Source organism: Camelus ferus, chromosome 6 (assembly GCF_009834535.1).
Source record: "Camelus ferus isolate YT-003-E chromosome 6, BCGSAC_Cfer_1.0, whole genome shotgun sequence".
NCBI classification, from domain to species: domain Eukaryota; kingdom Metazoa; phylum Chordata; class Mammalia; order Artiodactyla; family Camelidae; genus Camelus; species Camelus ferus.
Window position 1 is genome coordinate 48408334 of NC_045701.1, and position 17242 is coordinate 48425575.

A 17242-nucleotide genomic window follows, 5' to 3' on the forward strand; every position below is an offset into this window, starting at 1 on the left:
CCATTCTGATACCTGAGTTGTGGCTCTGGGCAATGACACAGCGATTTGGGAATTGGATCCCTCTACAATTCCAGGGTTTTATTTGTAAGAGAGTCTACACTGAATCAAGCAGTCAGTGAGAGAGAGAGACAGAGAGAGAAAGAGGGAAAGAGAGAGGGAGAGGGATGAAGTCTCTCTTAGTATATACTCTGTCATTATTCGATTTAATTTTTGAAAGGATTTAAAAGGTAAACACAGACAAATTGTTTGAAGAGCAATAAATGAAAAGTGCAGGTTTCTTAAATGAATGTCTTAATTTTTTTATTTTTTTGCACCCTTGTTTGCAATAAGGGAAGATTTTCAGTAATATATTAAGGTAACAGGATATCCTCTACTGGATAATTATTGATAAATTATATGGTAACATTTGAAAAATAAGAAGTACACTTGAACTGGTCTAAGCAGTTAGAAATAGAACTCATTCATATAGCATTAAAAATAGAAATAAATTACCTTACTGAGTTTTTCATGACACTGTGACTGTTATTCAGATGCTTGAATATGTAGATGTCTGATATATTTCTAGATGTATGTATAATATTATAAAGGGCAATTAATGTTTTCCTTAAATTGCTGTTGCTTTTATTAAGGCTGTTATGAGTAAATTACACCCAGAAAGAGTGTCAGGAAATGTCACGTGTGGCTGATGAATGTAGTAAAAGTACTGAATCATCATAATGTTCACGTTTGGTACAAGAAGGAAACAAAAATTAGCACAGGACATAGACTAAATACATGTTTATTAAATGAATAATTTCCTGGTAGAGCAAAGCTTATGGATCTTAAATATTAACTCCTTAGGTGTGACAAGCTGCTATTTTGTGGGTATATTACTATGTACATTTTTGTATTTATTAGTCTATAATATGACATAAATAATAGGAAGGAGATTGAAAAAATATTTTAAAAAAAACTCCAGAAACAATAAGGAACTATTAAATGGACTTTCTTTGATGCCATATCACCGAACTGTACAGTTTTCTCCTGTCCTTTGATTTATGCCTTCATCCAGGGTTCTTGTGTCCACTTACCTCTAGTAGCAGGCCGATTTCCCTCAGACAGTGTCTCCACTCTCCTCTTACTCCACCTATCAGCATCTTGGATATCCTGATTGTCAGAACTATGCACTTAGCCTTCTTTTGAGAGGGTGGAAGAGTCTGAGAACTCCTTAGCATATAATTAAACCAGTATTGACTTAATTGTATTATTCTTTGGCTTGGCAATGCTTTTGGCATTCATCAAGTGACAATAAATAGTTGCTAAATTAATTTATAAACGGATGTTACTTAAGTAAAGAAAGAAGCAGGGAAAGAGGAAGGATGTTTTTGCATCTGAAATAGCACGGAAGGGATGTAGAACAGGCCATATATAGACTATTTTTCATGGTAAAATAGAACAGATTTCATTATTCTATCGTAGAATAATGATGACTGTGTAGCAGAGTGGAGGGGACTGTACATGGGAAGAACCGAGCCTTTAGATCAGGCCTGGATTACAAAGTTGGGCAAGACATTTCATCTCCTGTCCTCCCACTGGTTCATTTCCAGGGTGGGTGATTTGGACCTGGTTGCCTTTAAAGGGCTATTTCACATCTTGATTCTTATAGTTTGACCAATGTTAGACTTGATATTGTTTTCATTAAATTACAGGTGCCACTATTTTAATTAGGTTTTTAATAATTTGGAAAAGAGAGAGAGAATTCCATGTGTCACATGATAAATCAAACAAATGTTTCACCAAATTGAGATTAATGTTTAAGGGAGCAGTATGATTTAATGTATTAGAGATATTTTTAATTTATGCTAATATAAAATGTCCAAAAAATCTGAATAGAACAAGTTAGTCACTTAACCAGAGTCAGAAGTTTAAAATGAGTAATTAACAGTATTGATTTTTTTAAAGCTATCAGTAATAGCTGTTATTAGAGAGCTAGAAGTAACTATTCTAGAGTATTTATTATATTCAAATTTTTATTAGGGATCGCTCTAATTTTTATCTTTGAATTTTAGTAAATTTCTAGAGAAATGAGAGAGTCAAGAATATATATGAAATACAGTAATGCACATTTTGAAAAAAGATTCTAAAAGAGTCCATATACGGAGAGCTTGTTTTTAGTAAGATAGAGGAAATAACTGTTTTCAAGCATTTGAAAGGGAATTATGAAAAGGATTGTATTCCGTTATCCTTCATTTCTACTGGGGATTGAAAGAGAAGCAGGGGGCTTAATTTGCAGCAAGATGAAGAATTCATTTAGAGATTTTTTTTTGACCCAAATTGTGATTAAACATTATAACAGTCAACTGAGAACTGTTAGGAGTCCCTAGCTAGTTATTATTACTTCTTTAAAGAGTGAATAGAAACAAACTTACATCCTTACTCATGTGAGTATACGTTCTCACTTCATGATTCTTTGATAATCCTATACAAACTCTAGCATTTCTTCAGAGTTAAAAGCATTAAGGGGTGATATATTTGCTGGAAGATTTTTTTTTCTCTCCAAACATACTATTTTTGTTTTATTCTTTAAGATAAAACCCAGCGCACACTGCTTTGATAGCTAAACAAGCCTATGGGCATCCATGTTAAAATGAAATGCGAGAGGCCGGGTAAAGGCAATTTAGTTCTTTTTTCCTCATTCTCTCTGGTCACAGGGTAAATGTTAAGGTTCTCTTGAGAAGTTGCCATGAAGTTGTATGGGCTGCTACTTTCTGTCAGCACAGTCCATGGCCTGCTAGTGCCTCTGAAAGGAGACAGGCTGGAATTGTGGCACTTTTCAGGTTTGTTTCTTAAACTCCCTTCATGGATAAACAGCTTCAGTGTGCTTTTCTAGTGACTCCCAGGAGGTAGAGTACCTCCCTACTGCTCTACATTAGAATAAAAATTAACAGACACTTAAAAGCATTTCACAGCCTCAGAATGGAAACATAAAATAAATTCAACTATTTGGATTTCTGCCAAGTCTTTCAGAGAACACTCAAAAACTCTCTTTTTCCGGTGGGCATATCTTGAAATTTCCCTTTAGATTATGGTTAAACAGAGAGATCCATGGCTCACATCTTTCCAAGTTCAGACATAGGAAATTACTGCCCTCCTAGACTGCCTGGCATCAACTGAGCCCAGGGTTGGGAACCAACCAGTTGATAGTTGCATGGTGTATGTGTGTATATGCAGTGTGTGTGTTGTTCTACCCTTGTAGCAGTCAGAGAGCAGATAGTAACCTAAAGGAGAGGAGAAGATGATAATTAAATATTTGGAAATTAAAAGAAGTTCACAGAAAAACCTAGGAGCCATCATGATTTTGAAGGCAGATCCCAGAGATGCAAGATACTAATTCTGGTTCTGCTGCTTACTTTCCACCTTGCAAGTTCGGCAAGTTACTTAGTCTCTCTGGTCTCAGTTACTTCATGCATAAACAAGGAATAATAAAAATAACTATCTCATAGACTTGTTATGAGAATTAAATTAGACAGTGAATGCAAAATAACTATTACATAAGCATTCAATATGTTACCTGTGGTTGCTATGTGGAAAAAAGTTCAAAGAATACCATGAATGACAAAAATCTGTGGTTGAATTACCTGGTTTCACAAGAAGGTTGTGATCACTTAGCCTTCTGCAGAACAATGCTGGATAAGTGCAACTCCCTGGTAGGCTGGGCATTTGCTGCTATGCACATTGCTCCCAGAGGGCTCTTGCTCTAGACTTGCTGCTATGCATTGCACCCGGCGCTCCTATTGGCAGTCTCTTGAGGATGCAGTGTTTACGGTCCAGGGCTTTGCTTCAATCTTGCCAGATCAAGTGAGACAGTCTCCTATCTCCATGAGTATGCAACACTCAAGCATTTCCAGCTGCTTCCTTGTCATTTACTCCTGGCTTCATCCCTGTGAGGTAGCTGTGTAATTAACATAGATTTTATAGCCACCTTAGGAGAGAAAAGGAACTAACCAAGCAAATATGAATGTGGTGGAGAATTTAATCGTCTGCTGCTCCCTTCTTAGGGACCCGCATGCATTGTGCAAATGTTTTTCTGCTCCTAAAGTTCACCTGTGATAAAACTCAAGTTCTTTCTTTTTAAAATAATTATTTATCCCAATGAAGTTTTTCTCATTAACAATAACAAAAATACACAAACTTGTCAGTTGTCTATGATAATATTTATTTTCTTTCATTTATTTAAATAGTTGTAGTTGGAAAAGAAAACAAGAACTATCAGGTCTTGAGTTTCTGTGTGTCAAACTGCATAAAGGATTCTCTTTGACTTTTTGGGAAAGTTAACATAAGGTGCCAGTATTCAAATAATTATGTTGTTAAATGTTCCCCACTCCCTTCTCTCTCTGCATCCCTTTCAATTCATGCATATTTGCAGAATCTGAATTTTTGATTCTTGTACACTCTGAAGAAATTGATAATAATAAACATTTATTGGGTGCTTACTATATGGCAGGATGCTTCCTAAACCCTCGTCCATCTAGGCTTATCGAAGACATCAGCAGAAACAAGAAAAAATAAAGCTGCAAGCTATTTGGTATTTCTTAGAGTGAAAGCTCAGTGACCCACTTTATCTTTTTTAGTGGAGGGATCCAGACTTGTGAATTTATTTCTGGTAGAATGAGCACTCCTGGCCTCGATATGTGTTGATGTTGCTTTGAAAACAAGATATCAGTTTATCACATCACTCAATTATTTTTATGTGCTTGGGTCCTCAGTGGCTAATTTTCGATCTTGCTGAAGTTTCTCTTCTCTTTCACACTGGGACTCCTATTTTAGTTCAGGTCACATAGGTCACTATGACAGTGACATAGGTCAGTGACATAGGTCACTATGATTATTAGTTTAATTAATGTACAGTTTGAAAGTTTATTTCATTAAATAACTAAAAATATATTTCTAAGACAAAGTAACTAAGATTGTCTGAAGTTTCCTTTAATAGGGAGGACAATTGTCTGTTGTCCTAAAATAAAGAAAGAAAAGACACTACTTAGCAAACATATTTTTTTAAATTTTTAAACTTTATTTTATTTGTGGCCACTAATATTGAACAAAACACCATCCTAGGATCTGAAAGAAGGTAGAGGTAGTTCTCCTCATTACCAGTCCCCTTTAAAAATTCTGTTGTTCAGTCCCTTTTAAAGATATCTCTTTGAGGACCTATATTTTATCCCTCATCACCTTCATGCCCTCATTGGACAGTTTATGCTTATTTTGAGCTGCTGCCCATACAATCTGAATTCAATTTGAAGATGGTTTTATCCAAGACCTAGTTTCACAAAAAAAAACTGTACTGGAAACTACCTGTGTAGGAGGCCACAAATAGCCACACTTTAATTTGAGGAGACATAAAAATTCTTCTTTTCATGTACTTTTTGAAGCATCTTTCTATACTAGAAAGTAAACTCTGAATTTGTAAGGTTCATATTCCATGCTTTATTTCCTTACAGTGACATGAACAGGCAACCACTAGATTACGCTCAGTGTATCATCTTCAGCACAGCCTCTGGAAAGACATCCTGTGTGACTTTGTTATGTATACAATAGGTAGATACTTAATTTTCACTGTTTTCTATCCCCCCAAATATGATGTGGATTGCAAATAATACTCAGCTAGGAGAAATAGATTTATATAAAGTACAATACGTAGGTAAGTAGATAAGAATAATAGGATGATAATTGTTTACATTCATTAAAGTATAAGGGAGAGAGAAACTGTGGAAAAGGAATAAAATGTTTAAAAAATTTATATAAAGTGTAGTGTTACTTTTGAGTTTTATACTATGTAAAAACTAAAAAATCTAATTACTAAATGAAAACAATTTAAAAATAGCCTTCATTATTCTACATATGAGAAAAATAGGAAGAAAATACTGTAATTTATTTCAAATTACTCACAGGTCTAAATTACTTCAAATTATGGATTTGATTGGTGTAGATCAAGAAGTTAAGGGTTACTTGAATTTATTTTTGTAAGAAATATGGAATAATAGGAAAATAAAAATTTCTTTGGCGTGTTAGATGCTGTTTTAAACACCGTATCCATTCATGCTTACAATTGCAAGAGCACTTTAAATTATGTAAAGTGAGAAGCTTTAAACCTAATCATTTGTTATATTTCCAAGTTCCCACAAGATGGCAGAATTTCAGAGCATTTTAGAGTATGTGCCAGGATAGGTAGCTAGAATTATTTTAAATTTTGTAACTAGGTTAAGCACAAATCCTGTTTTCTGGTGAGTGATGCAAATAAGACTCACATAGAGCAGGGTCTAATTCTTCCTCTTGTTATTTACAGCTTCTACTAAACTGAAGTACTGAAACAGTGGATTGCATGGGGTTTACAATACTGTTCAGGTAGACAGCTACTTTCTTGTTTTATAACTCTAATTTGAGGTCATTCATAATCATCCAGGAAGGTGCTGCCTCATTTGTGGGTTTCATTTGTTTTATTCATGAGGGTCAGAGATGGGCTCGGAGGCAGTCTTCAACAGATGGAACTTCACATTTTGGTATTTCAGAGATTCTGACCACGTGGCCATGTGGCAAGCAGTCAGTCCTATCACCACGCTTGCCTCTATAAATATTTAAATGATTAGATTTTACTCAGTAAGGGTTTGATATGCTGTGGATGAAACATACTTGTTGTTGGAATCCTTTTGGGGAAGCAAACTCCTGTTCTTCCTTTCTTCCTCCCTGTCTTCCTTCTTCCCTGTCTTCCTTCCTTCCCCCCATCTTCCTTCCTTGCTAGTAGTGCTATTACAACTGTTAGTGACTCACCAAAGACAGACCTCTAAGAAGCTATTAAGCTTCCATAGCCTAAGAAAGGAGGTGAAGTTACTGGAACCAAATTGGAATAAGCTACTCTGAGTAATAGCCTAAAAGATAGAGATTTGAATTTAGCACCTGTTTCAAATCTTGCCTGAGTTTGTATTTGTCTTCTTTTTGTCTTCATACATGGGGCTTTTATATTCTTCAAGGTCTTGCATTTCTTTGTGCATAGGATCATCTAGGGATAAATGACATTTCTTTTTTGAAGTCACTTTTCAAAATCAGAATGTTAGAAGCTAAATTAGACAGTTACACAGTTCCTTCATTCGATAAGTAGGATATATGTACTTTTGAAAATAATTATGTCTAAGTGATAAACTCAGTGCTAAGGTTATAATTCAGCCTAAATTCACCTGGAATTTACCCAGTGCTAATAGGAGGTCATTTATGTTCCAAGATGTCAAAACTCAAAAGAAAAATATTTACTGGATTACTGATGGCAAGCATCTCTAAATTGATGATGAAGTATTTGTTATCTTATAGTTTTGGAACTGTTAATGATGGGATTTGATTTTTATGGTGTTAGGCGGGGATATTGGAATTCTGGTAGTGATAGTATTGTGGTTAGGTGAAGGCTTGTGTTTATAACTAATACACACTTGGGGGGAAGTTTATTTATGTGAGCTGAATTTGAGCTGTTGCACATACTGCTCCCAAAATGCTTACGGGCACCATAAGGGCAATATGTCTTAAGATTCTGCAAACTAAATTGTTTTAGCTCCCCAGCTACTACATGGAGACACAATCACTGAAATGGGTTACCTCTGTAGCAATAACAAATAGCAACATTGAAATCTGCCTGACTGTATACTAATAATGCCAGAGACCACTTTGAGGGGACATAAGATTCTTCGGCAGTCTACTTTCCTACCTCTGGTGAGCAGACTGACTGACACCTCTCCTTTTTCATCTCAACATGCACTTGGAAACAATTCAAGGTGATTCTGTTTATGAGAGAGAGCTCTCAGTATGAAATGAATATCTTCTGGGCAGAAAAACAAAGGTCCTGAATGTAGAATATTTCTGTCAGTTCTTTTCATTTTGAATTTTAGAAAAACAGCTAGCAACGTAGGAGATTAACCATATTTAAAAATATTTCAGAGATGATCTTTATAAGCTACTCTGATGCTAAATATACAGGTAAAAATTCAGTTGCAGAGAACTGAATCCACTCTGGCTAGTTTAAATATAGAGGGATATGTTAATGACTATTAAATAGCTTATAGAATCATTGGGAGGAATAGATTCCCAAAGTCATACCACAGGAATGGGCTACAAGTCACTGCTGCTTCTGCTTCTGTCAAGTGGTTTCCTGTCATCTCTGCTACATCCACCTCAGCAAATGAACGTGTTGTGCCTGCCTTTCTTCAACTTACCTCAGTTCAGAAATCAAGCCTCTCATAAGTGAGTCTAATGGAAAACACTAGCTGCGAGGGAGTTAGGCATATTTTTCACAGTGCAAATTATGGCAATAAAGATAATAACTGAACTTTTAAGATTAACTTTATCATTATCTGGATAAAATGTAACCTTTGAGATGCTGAATTATGTTCTGTCTCAAATATTTACTCAAAACGGTTTTTTCGAATTTTCTCGTACTTACCTTTTTTTTAACGTTACCCTCGTATAAAATATGGTAGAATATTATATGCAGTTCCAGCTCTAATATATAATAAAAGGCAAGCAAAGCTTATGAAGGAAAATGTACTGAAAAGAATAGAGCAGTTTCGGATAAGGCTGCATTGAAAATCTAGAACTCCTCAGTCTGGGAAAGGTGAATAGACAGTGTTTTTGACAAAAGTAAACTTGAAGGAATAGATAGGAAGAAAATACAAAGCTAGAATTTGCTCTGAAATAACTTTGAATAGATGATTTTAAGATAAATACAAGGAGGTGGTACTCAGCCAACCAACACATGTCATTGCATTCTTACTATGTCTGCAGAAGTGTACCCTGTAGGGATTTTTACCAGTAGAAAATAAATTTGAGTACCCTGAGGAGCATGGGCATAGTAAGTGCCCAAATGTGTCTTTAACCTGAATACATTAATGAATATATAAAATAAAAATAGTTCAAGACTTGTTAAATTAATTCATGAAAGGCAGATCATCAAAGGAAGTCAGGAGAGAAATATTTCTAAGCCTTTGGACTAAGTCGTGGGAAGGAAATGTAGCACAAGGGAAAGGCTTTGGGTTTAAGCCAGGAATTTAATCCAACTTGCTATTTGCTACTTGTTTGATCTTGAGCAAATAGTTTAATTTGTAGTAGCTTCAACTTCTTTCTCTGTAAATTGGAGACAATATACCTAGCATTTAAGGTGGTTGTGAAGATTAGAGATCGAAAAAGTGAAATATCTAGCTACATACTCTGGTACATAGCAAACACCAGAAAGTGGTTATTTTTTTATTGCTACTTTGTTAAAGCAGAATGCCAGTGGGTTGGGCACTTGATAAAACCCATGTGACAGCGCTCATCTCCTGATGTATGTGTGTAATCCTTCGTGATGTTCCTCCTGTCCCGATAGATGTGAGCCACGTACAGACTTTGATCTCTTGCATGTCTACATTCTTCGTATTACCTTCTGCTTAACTGATTGCAGTAGCCTCATGATGGATCTTTTGGTGTCTCCCACTCCTATTCCTGTCTTCATTCTAGCCCACATACTGCCCACATACTAATTTTTATTATGACAGTCCCCCATCAGACATCTGCAGTGGCTTCGTATTGTGCTTACATTTGTTTTCAAAAAGTACAATCCCACTTCACCAAAACTTTGAAGTCTTATTGTGTGTATAGGGGGAGAGTGTGACAGGCTGGGAGAGAATGAAGATGAATAGGAAAGGTACATAGTTTGGAATATAGGTAAAAAAATTCAGGTGAGTAGTAGTAGATAGATAAGTAAGCGTTTAGATGATAGTTAGCTAGATGATAGGTGAAATGAGGTAGGGAGAATGGGAGCTGGAGGGTAGGACAGGCGTAGGGTGAAGCAGAGTCTGTGTGGTATAGAGTGAACAGATCGTTCACTTAGGGTTGGGAGACCCAGGTTCTGTATCTTGTATCATAAGTCCCTAAGTCTCTCTCTGCTGTAGTAAAAGCTGCTAGGTTTATGTGACCTAATACCACATGATCTTCACTGAGGAAGGGCTATATATTTTTAAAGGCACATTTATAAATATTATACCCTGGTAAGAAATCCAAGATTTCAAGAACTTGTGCAGGATGTTTCTTCTTTCCTTCCCCTTTCTCTGGCATTCCTTCCTTCCTTCTTTCCTTCTGTTTTCTTTTGTTGTAATTTTTGCATTACCACTATATTTCCCTCATACTTTCTCAAAGAAATCAATATTTTTTTTCTGCATAGGAAAATAACATGCTTTTCCAACATGCTTGTTGTAAAAATAAATTCTAAGAATAAAAAGAAGTGAATATTTTCACATTGGGCACTTAAATTGTTTCTGATTTTGTCATTATAAACACTCATAACATTAGACATTTGGACGTGTGAATGGTCATTTCCTTTGGACAGAATCTTAGAAATGAAATTCTTGGGGAAAAGTGCGTATATTTTTAAAGATTTCTGTCATGTATCTCCTTTTTTGCCCCCTCTGTCCCTCCCTCAGAGCAGGCACAGGGATGAGAACACTTGTTTCCCCACACCCTTATCAACAACTGGATTTATTGATCTTTTAAATGTTTTCCAATCTTTTGGGTGAAAATAACAACTAATGGATGTGTTAGCTTGCATTTCATTGGTTAATAGTGAATCTGAAAATATTTTCTCACAGTTACTAGCTTTCTGTAGCAGGCAATATTATACTATAGCTTATCTTATTCTTTTTCAAGAAATGCCATTGTCACCTCCTCTGTAGGAAAAGTGGTGAGTCCATGCTAAATAAATTCCTGTGTGTGTTATTTTACATGAAGAAGAAAAAGAAAAAAAATTGAAGTGTGTTACTTGGTAGTGGTCTAATATATCATATTTAAAATAAAAAGAATTCAGCTTTATATCCTTACACAAAATTGAAGTACTTTTGGATTTTCTGTTTTATTCTGTTTTGCTAGTAGGGATGCTATGGCAGAAGAACGTCTGCCGTATTTCTAGTGCGATTTCTAGTGATCTGACCATTTGCACTTTCCTTAACTCTGTTTCTCAGCATCAGTTAAACTTGGCCAACTTTACTTTTCCATGTTTGCTGAAGTAGGGCCTCGTCTGCTTTAACATGACCATCTTTATGAGAGAATTCTCTATGGATAATGCTAGAGAGTGACATGGGCCGTTGCCCAAATAACAGTAACATTCACTTTGGAATTGTCTTTCAATAAACTCCTCACAGTGCTTCAGTGGCATTAACTGGTAGGTTATAGAGGTGGGTTCCTAAAGTTTGAAATGAAATGGGCAAAGGGCAAGTCAAACATTTTCCATAATAGTGTTGAAATGAGTGAGAAAAGAATCCAGGACCCGTACCAATCTTTTTTTAAAACTCAGATTTCTGTTTTCATTTAAAACCATCTTTTCTTCACTGATGAGTTCTGCGTACATAGTTGGCTAATCTGTGACTAACGCACTAAGTGCTTCTTCCCCAGTGGCGAGAACAAGGTCATTTGGAAGAGATTCAATTCCAAGCCTCCTCTTATCAGGTTTGCTTTATTAGCTGTGGTGTCTGGGTATACACAGTATGCCTTACTCCTGCTGCAAGTGGAATTGTTTGCTGGGAGAGGAAAACATTCTTTGTCCTTGAGAAACCTTCAAAGTGAGTGAAAATTGCTGTGATGCAAACTCTGGGAAGCAATTTGTAAACCTTTGGGCCACCAGCATTGCTGTTTCACATCTTAGTGTCTGTCCTTCCTATTTCATCGTATTTTTTATCTTCCTTGTTGTATTGGAAGAATTATTTTGTTTGCTCTAGGAGGCCTAGGGATATGCTCTGAAGAGGAAAGTCAAAATGCCAAGGCAGTGTACTCTGGCAAGCGAGAACACTGTTGGAATTTAGGGAAAATTCCATAGAAAAGAAATTTCTTTGGCTAAGCTTGTCCCTTTTCCTCCTTTTTCCTGTAGTCATTTCTCTGGCAACCAACTGGCTAACATCCTTTTTACTTCTACCCTTCAAATAACCATCATCCCATACTATTATTCTACTGTGGATCCCTTGCACCCTCCTCAGAAGCATATGTGGTTTAAGGGCAACATTCTGTGTCTGTTAAAGTGTTGAGTAAATGTTTAATGAATTGAACTGAGTAAAAAATCCCTAAAGATTCCTAGGCACAGACTGTTTAGCCTTGGAGTTCTTAGTCAGTTCCCTAATACAAATGCTGTGTTCAAATTCTTCACGTCAGGATGAAGTCTTTCATTTTATCAAGAATGAGGGGAGGTGAATAGCCACTACGTTGATTTAAAGAAGGCAAATATTCTGCCTTACAGAGTATTCTAAGACATAAAGCAAAACAGCAAACTTTGAGAGATAAAATATTAAAAATCAGAAGTCAAAATTGTCTTTCCACATGTAAGTGAGAAAGAAAAGGAAGTTGCATAAAAGCACCCAAAAGACTCAAATTTTCCAATCTTCCCATACGGTTCAGAGGAAAAGGGGGGCACTAATATTGTCAAATATCAACCAGTGGGTAAAATTTAAGTTTTGGAATAATGAGGAGTGAAGTCTGTTGTGGCAATATCTGTCAGGTGAGACAAGTAAGGTGAGCCATGCAATGCAGCGCAGGGAGTGAACAGCATAACTGGCTTCAACTGGGCAGGAAAGAAATGCTGGAAGAGCCAAGCAGCAGCCAAACAAGTACAGCATGATCACTGCACCATGTGAAGCTCGCTTCATGAGTATCACAGCCACAAGCTGCCACAGCCCTGCCCTCAGTCCTGACTGCTAAGGTCCTGTGGTAGCAAATTGATAGAGTTTCTTTGCAAGAATCTTAAGAGATTTTATTGGAAGTCTGTTTTAACCCATGGATGGGAGGTACCATACCAATGCCAGCCTGAGCTAAAGGTTTTCACAAAAATTTATAAGCTCCAGAGTTGTAGTCCTCTGATAGGTTCCACCCCCATTCTAACACATCTGGTCACCTTCCTATAATGGAAAAGGGTGCAGTAAGTGGAATTTAGTGGAAAAAATTTGAACCCTCAACTCTTTCTCCTTCTTGCAAGAGGTCAAGATTACACTCAATACCTGGTTATCTTCTCTTTGTCTCCCTTGATCCAGTTCGCTCTTTTCTGCCCAGCTCTGTGCTCCATCAAGAATGACCTCTGTGTGGACTGATTCCCTTCTGGGTTTCCTTGTTGGATGCTTCCAGTTGTATTTCAACAACGAGAGGCATTGACAGGAGACTAGGGGAAAAAAGGAGAGAGGCTGGGATATTTCTTCCTTCCTCCCTCCATTACCATCTCTGGCAATCATTGTTCCCCCATCACTGCCTCGTCAAGTGGCCCCTCCTCTACAGTTCCAGCTCTCCGTGGATTCAGGTAAGGCTTTTCTTTCAGTCCCTTCAGCCTTTGTGGTAGCGATGACTTTCCGTTAATGTTGGCCTCTGAGTGCCTCTCCATTCCTTGTTTATTCTCTTCTCTCTGCTCACGTTTCTCACCTTTTTAAGGAACACCTCCACCAAAGTCTCTTTATTTGAATCATATGGTGGTGAATTCTGTTACCTGCTCTGGGGCCTGACTGATTCAATATCCAACCTAGAAGATCTCTTATTCTTTAGTTTCTATATAAGAAGACAACAGGAATTTTTCATTGTTCTGATTATATCCTTGCTTATAGGAGCCCGTATCATGAAAATATTTTTTGATGCAATTAAATGGGCGAAAAGGGGGAAAAAGAGGCATTGGGCAGATTCAAGGTCTTCTTAAGTCATTTTACCTTAATGTGGTGTGTTCATCAGTAAATGTTTTGGGAAATAAAACTGGAATAAAATTTTTGCCCCCACTAAGTTCACAAATAATTAACCTTTTGTTGGACCTTTTGTTATTAATAATAATTATTAAACCAAAAGTATATAGGAAAGCAGAGTCACAGAAGTAAATACTTCTAAAATCATGGCAGGGATGAGAGGTGAACTATAAATACTGCTGTTGGAATACATGCTTTTAAAGATACAGAAAAAGTTTGTCATGTGACACCGGTGATTGTGCTATAATTACTGCTGGCTAGTTCAGTTATTTTGTGAGTTTGAAACACTTTGCACGTGTCAAGAATTGTAATATTTGAAATGAGCTTTTAACACAAAAGCTGAAAACCTCTGAAAAGCTACTAAGAGAATGGAAGACATCTATTTAGTTCTTTGTATGATATTTTGCCTGGGATGGTGTACCCTTAAATACTTTTGGAGAGAAGTCATTAGATATGACCATAAAACTGAAAGAAATAGATGACTGTGGATTTTATTATACTTATTAATTTATTTGTTGACTTGCCTCTCAAATTTCCATCTAATAAGTTGTAGTTTCTACTGCAACTATAGGAATTAAAAAAAAATCAATGACACAGTATTTTTCTCCTCAAAGGTATTACAGTTTATTCAGAAGGCATGTGTGCATGAAAAAGCTAGAGGACATTTGTAAGGTGACATGTAAGCACTGACCAGATGTGTTATTCAGGATTCTTAGCTACAAGTGACAGAAACCTTAGCCAAGTGAGTTTACATAAAAGGAACTTATCTGTCCACACAACTGAGAAGTACAGGGAACAGAGCTGCCTTTTGGATAAAAGCATGCCATTAGGTCACTTATTCTCTCCCCATTCATCATCTCTTCTTTCTTCTGTGTTGGTTTTAAACTCAGGAAGTATTTTCTTAATTTGTGGTAGAGTTGGGTATTGGAGGAAAGTTATAAATTCATATTATCTTTATAGCTGAGAGTTCCAATCAAAAGAATATGCCTCTTTTCTGATACTTGCAGCTAAAGTCCCAAGAAAGGTTGTAATTGGTCTGAATTAGATCATGTGCCATCCCTGAATATCCTTGTGATCAAGGATTAGGGTGCTCAATTGGCTCATCTTGGGTCATGTGCTTATCCCTGTGGAAAGTGAGGATGGGATATAAGGGGTCATAAACTCAGATTTTCATGAAAATATAACAAGAAGAGGATGAGAAAAAGCAGAGTAAACAGACAAAAACTGTGATCATCACAGTCCTCTACCACCTGTTTCTTGACTGCTCAACAACCTTTCTTCCCACATGCAGCATTTCAGAATCCCACTGCATGGCAACGGACGTATCAGACTTACAATCAATGAGGTAAGTCATCGTCTCATCCAGGTGTTGCCTTCACCTCCTCTGTGCTTATCTGTGTTGACTTAATCCCTTCACATTTTAAATTTTGTCACTTGCAACATTCTCCTTCCTGATACTTCTGTATTGCTACTCTCTTGTATAAAATGACAGAAAAATGAGGGAAATGATTTTAACCCAAAAGAAACTCATTGACTCCTATAAATGAAAAGTTTGCAGTTGGATCTCAGGTGCCATAGATTTAGGGATTAAAATGATCCTTTCAGGACATCATCTTTCCCCATCTGAGCCCCATTTTCCTCATAGTTGGTTTAATTTGAAGGCAGACTTTCTTAAATGGTGGTAAAGCTGACTTCTAGTGTTTCTAGGCTTACCTCGTTGGCATAGCCAGCAATTCCAATGATTAGTGTCCACTTCTTTAAGGTTCAACAAAATTTCCAGGGATTGATCTGATTGAGTTGGGGAAGATGTCCATCCCTGAGCCAGTTGCTGCAGTTCGGTGTGGTGTGTGTGGGGTGTGTGTGTGTGCGCACATGTGCACGCATCGCGTGTGAGTGCTGGAGGTAGGGTAGGATAGATGGAGTACTCCAAATTGCTGGACTTGTGTCATATGGCTACCCTCAGTGGCAGTGATGATAGGGAGAGGTCAGCTCCACCTGGACCACATGGAATGGGTTTCACATGACAGTGAGATCCCACTTCCAGCAGAAATACCTTACCCAGAAAAATGATGCACACAAAGACCATAATGCCACACTATATAGTAAATGATAGAGTGAAGAAATTAGTCTTTATTGCACTCCTGTAAAGTTTCAGGTATCTGGTATGTTATTTCATATTTATCAAATAAATTTACTCCGAATCACATAGTAGTGAGTGGTACTAGTAGGATTTTTTGAATGTCTAGTAACTCATGGCATTTCAGTATGTTCCATGCCACTTTAAAGAAGGGGATCCTGAATTTCCTTCTTAGAAGAAATGTTAGATTTGGAAAAACTAGGGAGAGCTTTAGGGCATATGAAGAGGAAGATGGAATGGTAAGTGGAGATGGGAAAGAGGACATGCAAGAAATAAGGTTGGAGTTTAGTCTAATCGAAACTGAGCAGAGGATCCAGGGTGAAGCCATGAGTAGTGTCAGTGGACCATACACACTGGGATCCTTTCACAGAAGTCCTTAAATGCTCAGCTTGGATGTTTGGATTTGCCCTGAAATGTGATAAAAAAAAATTAAGAATTTTGAGCTCAAAATATTTTTGTTGGAAAGGATGTTGAGATTTTTACACAGGGGATTCTGGAGAAGGCACTAGAGGCAAAGAGATAAGGTGCCAGACTATTATCAGCCTCTTCGTGTGTGATGTAAGAGTCCGGACTAGAGAAGAGCAGGGGGAATTAAAGGCAAGATTCAGATGGATTATTTTGAAACTCTGGAGTACATAGGAGTACTGATGGAGTGTTCTAAAATGCAATTTCCTGGGATTCTCTTCCACACATTCAGATTAGGTAGGTCTGGAGTGGGGCACAGCAATGTGTATTTTAACAAAGACTCAAGATGATTCAGATGCAGGTCATTCACAGACCACAGTTTCTTTCAGAGGAGGAATAGACAGGTGTTTGATTAAGGATGAAGGGCAATCAGGCTGGGAGGAGAGGGGAGTCTGCTGCTGATGGTAATTGAAAGGTTGGGAAAGGCCCTTGATTGTAGGGAGAGTTGATGAATTCTGTTTAGATAATTCTTATTCACATTTATGTTTGAACTTGCGGTGTGTAAATTTCAGTTGGTATTTTCTGTGTGTATAAAGCTGTTGATAAAAAGATGTCCTGGAATGAAAACTATTATATATTTGTCCTTGATCAACAAGACTGGAATTGCCCTATGAACTTACTAGCTTTGGCTGGTTTGAGGCAGATTTTGACGTGGAATAGGGACGTGACTGTGGTAATGAACCATACTGAGGCTGCTGTGTTTTTCAAAATGTCTAGTTGGACATTCTTTTCTTGCCTAGGAATTATGACTTTCAAAACTAATCTAACGGTATCTGAAAAATCAAGATGAAGAGATTTTTTTGCTAGTATAATACGTAGATTCTCATATTCTCTTAGTACATCTCACAGTGGCCAAGGTATTAAGAATGTTACTAATGAATTTTTACCCCATTAA

The 17242-nt window shown here is 37.0% G+C and overlaps 1 long non-coding RNA gene across 1 annotated transcript in view; it reads left to right on the plus strand.

Annotated features, from left to right (window-relative positions):
* Positions 1-15149, plus strand: part of LOC116664263 — a 75192-nt gene extending 60043 nt beyond the window's left edge. Inside the window, exons 3-4 of the long non-coding RNA XR_004320684.1 lie at positions 13059-13318; positions 15037-15149. This is a non-coding gene — a long non-coding RNA (uncharacterized LOC116664263). The remainder of the gene's footprint in view (positions 1-13058; positions 13319-15036) is intronic.
* The last annotated feature ends 2093 nt before the right edge of the window (positions 15150-17242 follow it).